Raw genomic sequence first — 10,095 nt, forward strand, 5'->3', positions numbered from 1 at the left:
TTGGATAGTGCAGCTAGACATATAGTTCAGCACAGGACACAGTTGAGGGTTATATTTAAATTAATTATGGAAATGCTGCATGTAAGGGGGTGGGGAGTGTCGAAGGTGGTTGTTTTGTCGGTTCATATTCGAGTGAAAAAAAAGTTTTATTCATGAAAATTTAATTCACTCTCCTGACTTTTCGATGCAAGAAAAATAATGAAAAGTTCAAATGGTAGAGACTGCAATTTTCTAAGAGCTTTTCAGTCGAAACCCTCAACTCGTCTTTTCAATGAATTTCTCCGGAGTATTTTCTCTCTGGCAGCAAGTGTGGTATTTTACAAGAAAATTGAGAAACTCCTTCATAATGTAAAACTTACCTTTTATATTGGCACAGCAATTCACTCGTATACTCCCCCGTCTTTTAAATTGCGAGCAGACTTTAAATTGCATTATAAATTATTCGACGAGTGACCTTTTCAGGTAAATGGCACAAAGTGCTGCTGTGCAGCAACTAAAATGCAATTGCATGTTTTCGTGTCCGTTTATTTATCATATATTGGGAAATTCACCCTCAAAATGACTGGGATAAGAAGGAAAGGCACTACCCAGTCCATTTTGCCAAATGCTATTTTGTGCCAGAGAGATCCAGTAATTCCTTTCGTGAGAAAAACATTTCAATAATTGATCATTCCCAATATTGACGTACTAGCAATTTAAAAACCTTTCACCATTCCTTGTATCATCCCCTGTTCATCCCTGTCCCGGAATTTAAGTATTGTACGCAATACTTTTTTTTTGCAGGGTATGTGTCCAAATTTAATAGAAATTTTGTGATTCATCAAAAATGTCCATTACACGTGACTTGAATGCTACTAAGGGTGGTTTTAATTTGTTCCATTTTTCGGTGTAAGCGCGCCAATATTGCATGACCCGACAATCTTGATAAGGATAGCCAACCCCTTTGGCTATTTGCGGGGGTGGCAAGAGAGTTTTTGGGGTCGGCGAATTATTGGTTATTTCGTTCTAACATTAAAGAAGACGGGGTTATTCACACGCCGAGCAACCATTTATCAACTGACCATCGTTATTATTGTCGGTTCTCCCATTTCGGTTTATATGCATTAAAATGTATGAGAAAAACGGGTGAAAAATAGGAATCAATTAGAGGGTTACGTCTCTATTACATATGTAACACTCCCCTTAAGTGATGGCTGAGAAGATGACGGTAATGAGCGTATATTTGAAGTAGAAGGAACGCACTCTTCAATTTTGCAAGCTAATATTGCAAACAAAAATGTTAAAGGAAAAGTTTTTCGGTAATAAAGCGATAAAGTACCAATTTTTAAATAATTTTACATCCCCTAAAAAGTAAAAATTTCAGATATGTTTTAGGGGTAGTCTAGGCAAACATTTCGCCCAAACATACCTATGAGCGGAAAATTCGCCATTTTGCATTATTGAAGGTCAAAATTTAACCACTTTGGAGGGCCCATTTCTCAACCGATTTGGTTAAATTTGGATTTTTTGGAAAGGCATTGAAATTCTGAACCCGTCTTCATCGGTCTTCATCGGCAATGAACCGGTTAAGTAGCGATTTTTTTTAATAATTTTACACCCCTAATTAAAATCTCCTAAAAAAAGTTTTCCGGTTTTTCTCAAAATTAGCCCAAGCTTTTCCAATGATTTTCGGATATGTTTTAGTGGTAGTCCAGGCGAACATTTCGCCTAAACATACCTATGACCGGAAAATTCGCCAATTTGAATTATTAAACGTCAAAGATTCACTACTTTGGAGGGCCCATTTTTCAACAGATTTGGTTAATTTGGATATTTTGAAAAGGCATTGAAATTCTGAACCCGTCTTAATCGGTCTTCATCGGTTATGAATCGGTTAAGTTCCGATTTTTGAATAATTTTACATTCCATATAAATAAAAATCTTTAAAAGAAATGTTTTTTCGGATTTTCTCAAAACTGGCCCAAGCTTTTTAAATTTTTCAATATATCAATCAATTTTATCGGTGATAAAGCGGTGATAGTGCATTCTCGTGAGTTTGAGCACTCCGCAAAGCTGGGACGCTTGTTAAGTTCACAATCGATATAAACCATTTTATAAATCACTCAAATTCCGATTTTATTTTATATTTTAAGAGAAGTATAATTCTTCTGTATGTTTTTCCATCATTCACTTACGGTACACAACAAAACATAATCACAACTACAGAAAATCCATTTATATGACAATGGTAAAAATCCTACATTTCTAAATTAATTGAGAAATTTCCAAGAAACCCGGCGACAGAAAGAGGTATTAATATCTGACGGGAATTTATTAATAGAACACGAAGATCTTATTTAACCTTTTAATCTAATGAGAGCATTACACCAATCACGAAGCTTTCTTCTATCAATATTCTACTGATTCTTGTCTAACGAGTTCAATTGCGTTTCTTCTCCTGTCACACAATTTATTCAACAAAATTTCAAGGGGAGAAAAACACTCCATCAGCACTTGTAGGCTACCCCTGACAAAAGCATCAAGAAAGGTATACACATCAAGCTCAATAATTTTTCTCATTCAGCAGCTCAAAGACTTCTGGTGGCAGCTTGTTTGTGTGGTTGAGGTGAACATGGGGAGCAAAAGTGAGTTCCCCAAAGAAAGGGAAAGAAATGCACAAGTCATCAGCCGCCCCCCAATGATGCCTACAAATTTAGCAACACACGTTTCATTTATATTTTACACAATCGATGTGTGATTTTATCATAATGCCAAGTGACTCTTGGGAGTTGGGGTGGGTAGGTGGTGAAAGACGTAGAAGAGCGAAATATAATAAATAAAGTGTCCCCACCCATTTCAGTAGATCTAGAACCTGACTTTGCACAAATAAAAATCCTTAAAATGTTATGGTGCGCCTTTCCAACCCTCAATCTCTACTTTTGGGCTCAGGGCTTTCAAGTGATGGCAAAAAATGTGGGTTGACAGAGCAGTGAATGGTCCAATAAATTCGAAACCGAGATGACCATGACTCTCATATTGTTGCTCTCAGTCCGAAAATAGGGGTAGTTGGGTAGCTCTTGTCGAACATGAAGATTATATGAGTGTGTTATATTACATTTGTCCTCATTTGGCCATGGGAGTGGAAATGAAAAGAAGTGAAGGAGTGGGTGTGTAAGGGTTGATGCTGGTTCGTCATCATTTGCAGCACAATAGACATGATTTTTCTTCTTCACACACGAACGAAACTCCCACACATACAATTATTAGGGGCTTTCCTCAACAGCTTCACCCTCGCCCCATTCAATTCTTATAATTACAATAAAATACAAGAACGATATATATTCACCCTCGGCGACGTGAAATGAGAGATTTTGCGGCATGAGTGAGCAACGATTTTTTTCCACCAAATTTTTCTTGCAAGTCAGATATCAGAACATCCCAAGCTAAAGCGTTTTATGTTAAATCTAAAGACCTGTACTGTTAACGTTCAAAAAATCAAGTTTGATCTAAAGTTGTAAAGACGTTTTGGCAAGCTCTTTGCTGAACCCCAAGCCTAATATTGGGATTGATTGATTTGAATGTTGGATTTGCATTGTAACAATACCAATTTCGACTTTTAATTACACCCTCAACCTTTTCTAAATGAGACGCTCAGAGCAGAAGTGGATTGTTTTAATAGGGAAATGCATACAAAGGAGACCACTTCTGCTCTGAGCGTCTCAAATGTAGTTCAGATCGCCTAAGCATGTGTTGACCAAGATCACTGTATCTGTACCCCAGGGATCTGGGTCGTTAAATAAATGCGTCTATCAAATTCATTCCATTAAAAATTAAGATTAAATCAAAAGGTATCATTTTTAAGATCCTGCTTTACAATCGTTCGTTAATCCCTAGCGGACCTGCATTATTTGCATCTCTAAAGATATTGTTCTTGTACCGTGAATGTTTTTCAACAGACTTCTGTTCGCTTGGTACGTAATCCCAAGAATTTTTGTGTTTGTGCACAGAGAGAGGCAACAATCCGAACTAGTGATACCCAACTCCATAAATTTCACCCAAGTAGAGACAGAAAAAAATTTCCTGCCTCAACTCAGTCTTGAACTGTTCTTATATCGTTTGCTAGCATATTCAAATTGTATGTGCTACCTTTTGGACTGTCGCGTCGTTACGCCGGAACCATTATGGAACCCCAGGATCGATTATTCTTTTGTTTAACTGCAGCTGCTCAGAGTTTGATCCCATAAGTCCGAAATGCTTTTTAAATAAATCTCTACACAAAAATCTTGTTCTACATTATCATCTTGGTTTCTATTTCTTTCGCTTTAATGCCGATTGAGATTTTAAGAATTTTTGTTCTATAATGCCGTACTTAGAACACAATATGTAGAAGAATATGCTTCTTGGAAGTGTTCTTTCTTTTGATCTACGCATGTCTTACACTTTCATCATACTTACTAGTCATTTCCGGTTATTGGTACCATTTGTACCGAATGGAGTTCACTGCTGCTGGATTTCGCAGCGTATTGATGACAACGTACTCTATACTACACCATCTTCGTCTAAAGCAACCTCTGGGTATTCTGGGTATTCTGAGCATATTCAGGGTTAAATTAACCTGGCCGTACCTGTCCAGGATTTGGGCCTAGATATACCTATAGTGATATCTAGTTCGCTATACAGTCAGTTTAGCTCATGATTCTTTGAAATCTGCAATAACTATGTGGTAAAGTCTAAGCTCACTTGAAAATTTGTAAATCGTGTACGGAGCTTGATTGTAGAAACATATTTCACCTTCCCACAATGCGTATTATAATTATTACTATTTATAACTTAAATCAATACCAATAGGGTCCACCCCTCTTATATGATTTGAAAAAGAAAGATAGGAGAAAATACAAAATTAGAAAATTAGAATAGACGTATCTGACGCAATTTTTAAAGGTCACCGCTAAACGCAATAGTGTTTCACAGTCAGCTGCGAAAATGAGTTCAACATCGTAAGTCATGATGGCTGTATAATTGATTTAACTGGTTCAATTACGCAACCAATTGTTTCTTCAATATTACAGAAAGAGACAACTTAAATTGTAGGTTTTGGCATTTTCAATTTTTAGTTCTCGAAACCCTACAGTGGGAACAGTATATAATAATTTCTTGATTTTTCCAGCACTCAAAATCTTCAACCCCACCTTCCAAGGACCACTTTTCAATTTAATTCACAGATCATTATGTGCAAGAAAATGATCTGTGTTATTATTGGTTTACAAGCATTTCAATTCAAATAATGGATAAATAAAGATTTCAATATTGCGTGGCGTCGGAATAGCAGGAGCAAGAATATTGAGGGAGGCAACGACAGTTTGGCCGATGTAGTACGTGTTGCTGGCACTGAGAAGGATATTAATAATAATAAGACGTGAGTGTGAAATAGGTATGAAAGGCTGGGTTTGGTAAGCAGGATGCAAAAGCTTACACAGAGGGTCCGAATGAAAAACAGAGGGTCCCAGCGCAAGGATGATCCCGGGAACAAGTGAGAGAAACGACTTCTGAGAAATATAGTAAGGCCACGTAACTCCGACGATTGCAAAACTCGCATGCCGCGACCGATTTAACTCCGATACATCCACTTAAAATATAATTTATATTTTTATTTCTGTAATTAATTACTGAAGTATCATATTATAACTATTCTACTTTAAGAAAAACCAAAAATTATATTTTTATCGGTTTAATAAGTGGGTAAAAGAAATATTTTTTAAGCTCGGGTCAGCTGGGTTGTGTACTAAAAATTTAATTTCTGAGAAAATTTTGCTGTTGACAGCTCGTCGCTGGAAAAAGTTTAGTGTTTTTTCTATATAATAAAACATTATTTGCAATCAAAATTATTAATAAAAGTTAGTGTAGTTATTGATCTACAAGGTGAGTAAGAGTTTATTGATAATATAAATAATTCATACAGAAATAAGTGATTTTTGTGAATGTTTACATTTCGATGCATGTCGGATGCGGTGAAAGTCAATGTTTTGGTTCAGAATTTGCATTGTTCAGGACTCTTTTTCTGTTTCAGATGCCAAAGGGAACAAAAGAAAAGACCTATAAGGACAAGCCCGACTCTAAGGAAGGTATTAGGAATGCCTTGCAGTGTGTACGAGATGGTTCTACCATAGCATATGCATCCAAAACATTTAATGTCCCAAGAACAACACTGCACAACAAATTGACTGGCAGATACCCAGAGGAGTGCCCCAATGGCAGGCCAACAATTCTTTCAAAAGAACAGGAAAAAGAACTTGTCAAATGAATCCTGGGATGTGCGGATGGCTGGCTTCCCATCAGGAAGGAACAAGTTCTGGACAGCGTTAAACTCATCTGTGAGGTCTACAAAATTCCAAACCATTTTACAGCTGGAAGACCCGGAGACGTTTAGTTCAGGAATTTTCTTAAGCGTCATCCAGAGCTCAGCATGCGCAAGCCAAAATCCTTCTCATTGGAAAGAGCTACTGTTACTGCTGAAGACCTCACGGAATGGTTTCAGAATTGTCTTAAATATTTCACAGAACACAACCTTCTGAGCATTTCACCAGACCGTGTTTTTAATTGCGACGAAAGTGCCTTCTTTTTGACACCGGAAGATGGAAATGTCCTGTCCCGGAGAGGTTCACGTGTAGTTCCATCTCTTAAAAATTCAGGACCGAAGCAATGTATCACAGTACTCCTCAGGGTGTCAGCTACTGGCGAACTTGCTCCTCCAATGGCTGTTCATAAAACTGACATTACTCCAAAAATTGCCATTCACAACGCAGAAGGATGGAAAATGGGAACGTCACCACAGAGTGGCTGGATGGATGGGCCACTTTTCTATGCTGGTCTTTATTTCCCGAAAATTGTTTTCCAACATTCAGAGGAGTTCATTATCAATAACCAGCACGATCAGGCCACCGACAATAATCCTTCAAATGATCCAGTCATCCCTGGAAACCAACTCTCTGCAACTTCTGAGACTCAACCGATCTTCGACACACTAAAACAATGCTATTTCTGGCCAGGAGAAATTCCAAAACGTCGTCAGAAGAAGAGGGTCAAAGCCAGCAATGTCAAACACCAGTATATTGTATCTTCCGAGGAAATTATCGCGGAACAGGAGGAAAAATTGAGGCAGGATTTACAAAAAAAGAAAGAAATTGCTGAACGGAAGTTGACCAGAGAGAGGAACAAAAATATAAGGGCAGAAGAAAAGGAGATAAAACTAAAGGAGAAACACATGGTAAAGGAAAAGGCTCAAATGCCAATTGAAGCTGAAAAGAAAAAACGTGGAAGGAAGTCAGCCAAGAAAACCGAGGAAAAATCAAAGAATTGAGTGCAATCTTAAAATAAATAAAAATATATATAATTAAATAATAAATTAATGAAATGAATTGATGGAATAAAACTCTAAAAAATGTTTTTGAAATAATATCTTCTCATTTTTATGCATTAAACTTTTCCTTAAAATGAGCATCCGAGTTTCATCGAATTCAACGGAGTTACAAAAACGCATCGCAGTAACATTCTTGCGCATATATTAATATTATCGTAATTTTATTAATTTTCATCAATATTATTGCTAAAATTCTATTTCTATTATGATTCTAAATTAAACAAAGAATAATTCTATTGATTTGGAATGGCGAAAAAAATATTTCATCAGTCCAAAAACAAGCATTAAAGTCGCACTCAATGAAAAGTATCCGGATTACCTCTCTTTACTATAATCCGTCTGTCCATCCAGTTATCAGAAAACCTATGCACAGCCTTCAACGGTCAGAGATAGTGACTTGGAACCTTTACGGGACCTCCAATAACTCGACCTAAAAGCTCTCGATATGCCCCCGCCCTTCATTTTTGCCCTATTCCTCCCCTTCTTCTCCAAAACCATGTTTTTTTTTTAAATTTGAGATTGCTCGAAAACACGTTTTTTAATTTTGGGTATATTTTATACGTTACCTAAGCGGACATTTCATCCTTATATATAAATACAGTATATAACTACTACTAATAATGGTTTTTCAAGGTTAAGAGTTAAAAAGCTCTTGAGAGCATATTTCTCTACTGAATTAGGTCATTTTTGAGCTCATTGGAAAGGTCTTGGACCCTGGTAAGTTTGAACTGATTCCAGTCAGAATAACCGACCGACTAAACTGAACTGAACCGGTTACGAATCGATAAGTAATTTTTGACCGAATATCAATTGTAATGCTAATTTACTCTTAGAAAAAATTGGAAAAATTCTGCTCCAAGACTTGATCTCTATCCGGTTACAATACAAATTTAAAACTCAGTTTTCTTCAACATATTGATCTTTCTAAGAACCGATGGTTCAGTCTCATATTAACTGCTTTGGTCTTTCATATATTAAATCCCGAGAATGTTTTAGTATTATGCATCTTTTTCTCCTTCAAAATCAGTTATTCCTCATTTTCTTTTTGAATCTCTACCAATTGAATCTTCGAAGAGTCTTGAATTGAATACGCGATTTTCATTCACCAATTGAGAGATATATGGGTGAATTATTTGGTGTGGGATTAAAAGTGCGTGGATGAAGGTCAATGTGTGAGCATTCGAGCAGTTCATGTGAGTCAATAAATTGAGCCAATATGTTTCCTCTCACAATGACAGAGTACTTTCTCAATAGTCACTCTACAATTCAGCCCCAGGAGATAAATTAAAGATCGACAGCTCATTGAAATGTGAAGATTTCTGAACGATACATCATTACAATGCCCTGCCGAAAATGAATTTAGAACTTTCATTTATCTTGATCCCAAATCCATCCCCTTTGAATCGATTGGTATCCTCAAACTCGGTATTCTAAACCACGGACGATGTTACAAAATAATGTTGTACAGAGTTAATTTTGGACTAAAAGCAATAATCGCCTGAGATTGTCCTAAACCGACCTATGCAAAGTTTGTCCCAAAGGGCGACTGGCGGCAGCAATTTAATTGTGACCGGCTCCTTGTTTTATGCTAAACAGTCTAGCGACCACCTCGGCGTGCATAATTTAAGAGAGGGGCCCCGTGTCAAAAGCCATGTTGTTCGCCTTTCATGACAAAATATTTACCTGAATGCCCAACACTCCCCACAGGGGGGCTGCCACCCATTCCCAGGAGTGTTAACTTCCTAAGCGCTAGCTGATCGATTCTTCAACGCAGCACCAGGCGAAAGATGATTTAATTTCCTGACACACAAATCTCATTTCATATACCCGTCTCACTTTTTGGATATCTTAATTAAAATCTCGTCTATTTTCCTCCTAATTTGCGGCATTTTTGCAGAAGCTGAAAAATATTTCACAGCACGTGTATCCAAATATCCTTTTTATTGAAGCATCACGAACGAAAATATCCTGAAAATCTTTATGAATATAGAAACGATGAGTATCTGTATCTGGAAGGTAGTAGCAAATGCGAATTCGTTTAGAACCTAATTTTTTGCTTCCAAAAATATTCCACTGAATTTGAAGAAAAATGTTTGATTTAAAAATTTATCGCTGGCAGCCAAATACTGGTTTAATTCTGCAATAAGGGCTTTCAATTTTCATTGAGTTATTCTAAATAATACATAATAAAACTGACTGCAATTTTTTAAAATTAGAATATTATTATTATTTTTCTATATTTTGGATTTAAAAAAATTAAAATTAAAAATTATTTTTTTACTATGCTATAATTTTGAACTTTTGCTTGTCTCTGGATTTTATTGCTATTTTAACTGTTAGAACTCCAAGAGAGAGCAGTTTTTTCTTGGTAAATGATTTACGTAAACTTATCATTTTGATTTCATTTCGTTTTTGCGCCTGGAGTTTAAGCAAAATCGTTTTTAAGGTTTTTTGGTACTTTGGGAACTGCAACTTCGATTTCAGTGAACTGACTTTGTTCTTTAATGTGAGAAAATTGAAAACCTTTAAATGGCCGACAATTCTTTAACCCTATAAACACGTTAGGGAAACCCGTGTCGTAATAAAATTTGTTATTACGGCATTCTAAACTTATGTTTTTTTTTATAAAAAGTTAGAAAAAATAATTTTTCCGAAAACCAAACTTCTGTTTTAAAATCTGCTTTATAGCCTCGATATAG

This window comes from Phlebotomus papatasi, chromosome 2 (assembly GCF_024763615.1).
Source record: "Phlebotomus papatasi isolate M1 chromosome 2, Ppap_2.1, whole genome shotgun sequence".
In the NCBI taxonomy this organism is placed as follows: Eukaryota; Metazoa; Arthropoda; class Insecta; order Diptera; family Psychodidae; genus Phlebotomus; species Phlebotomus papatasi.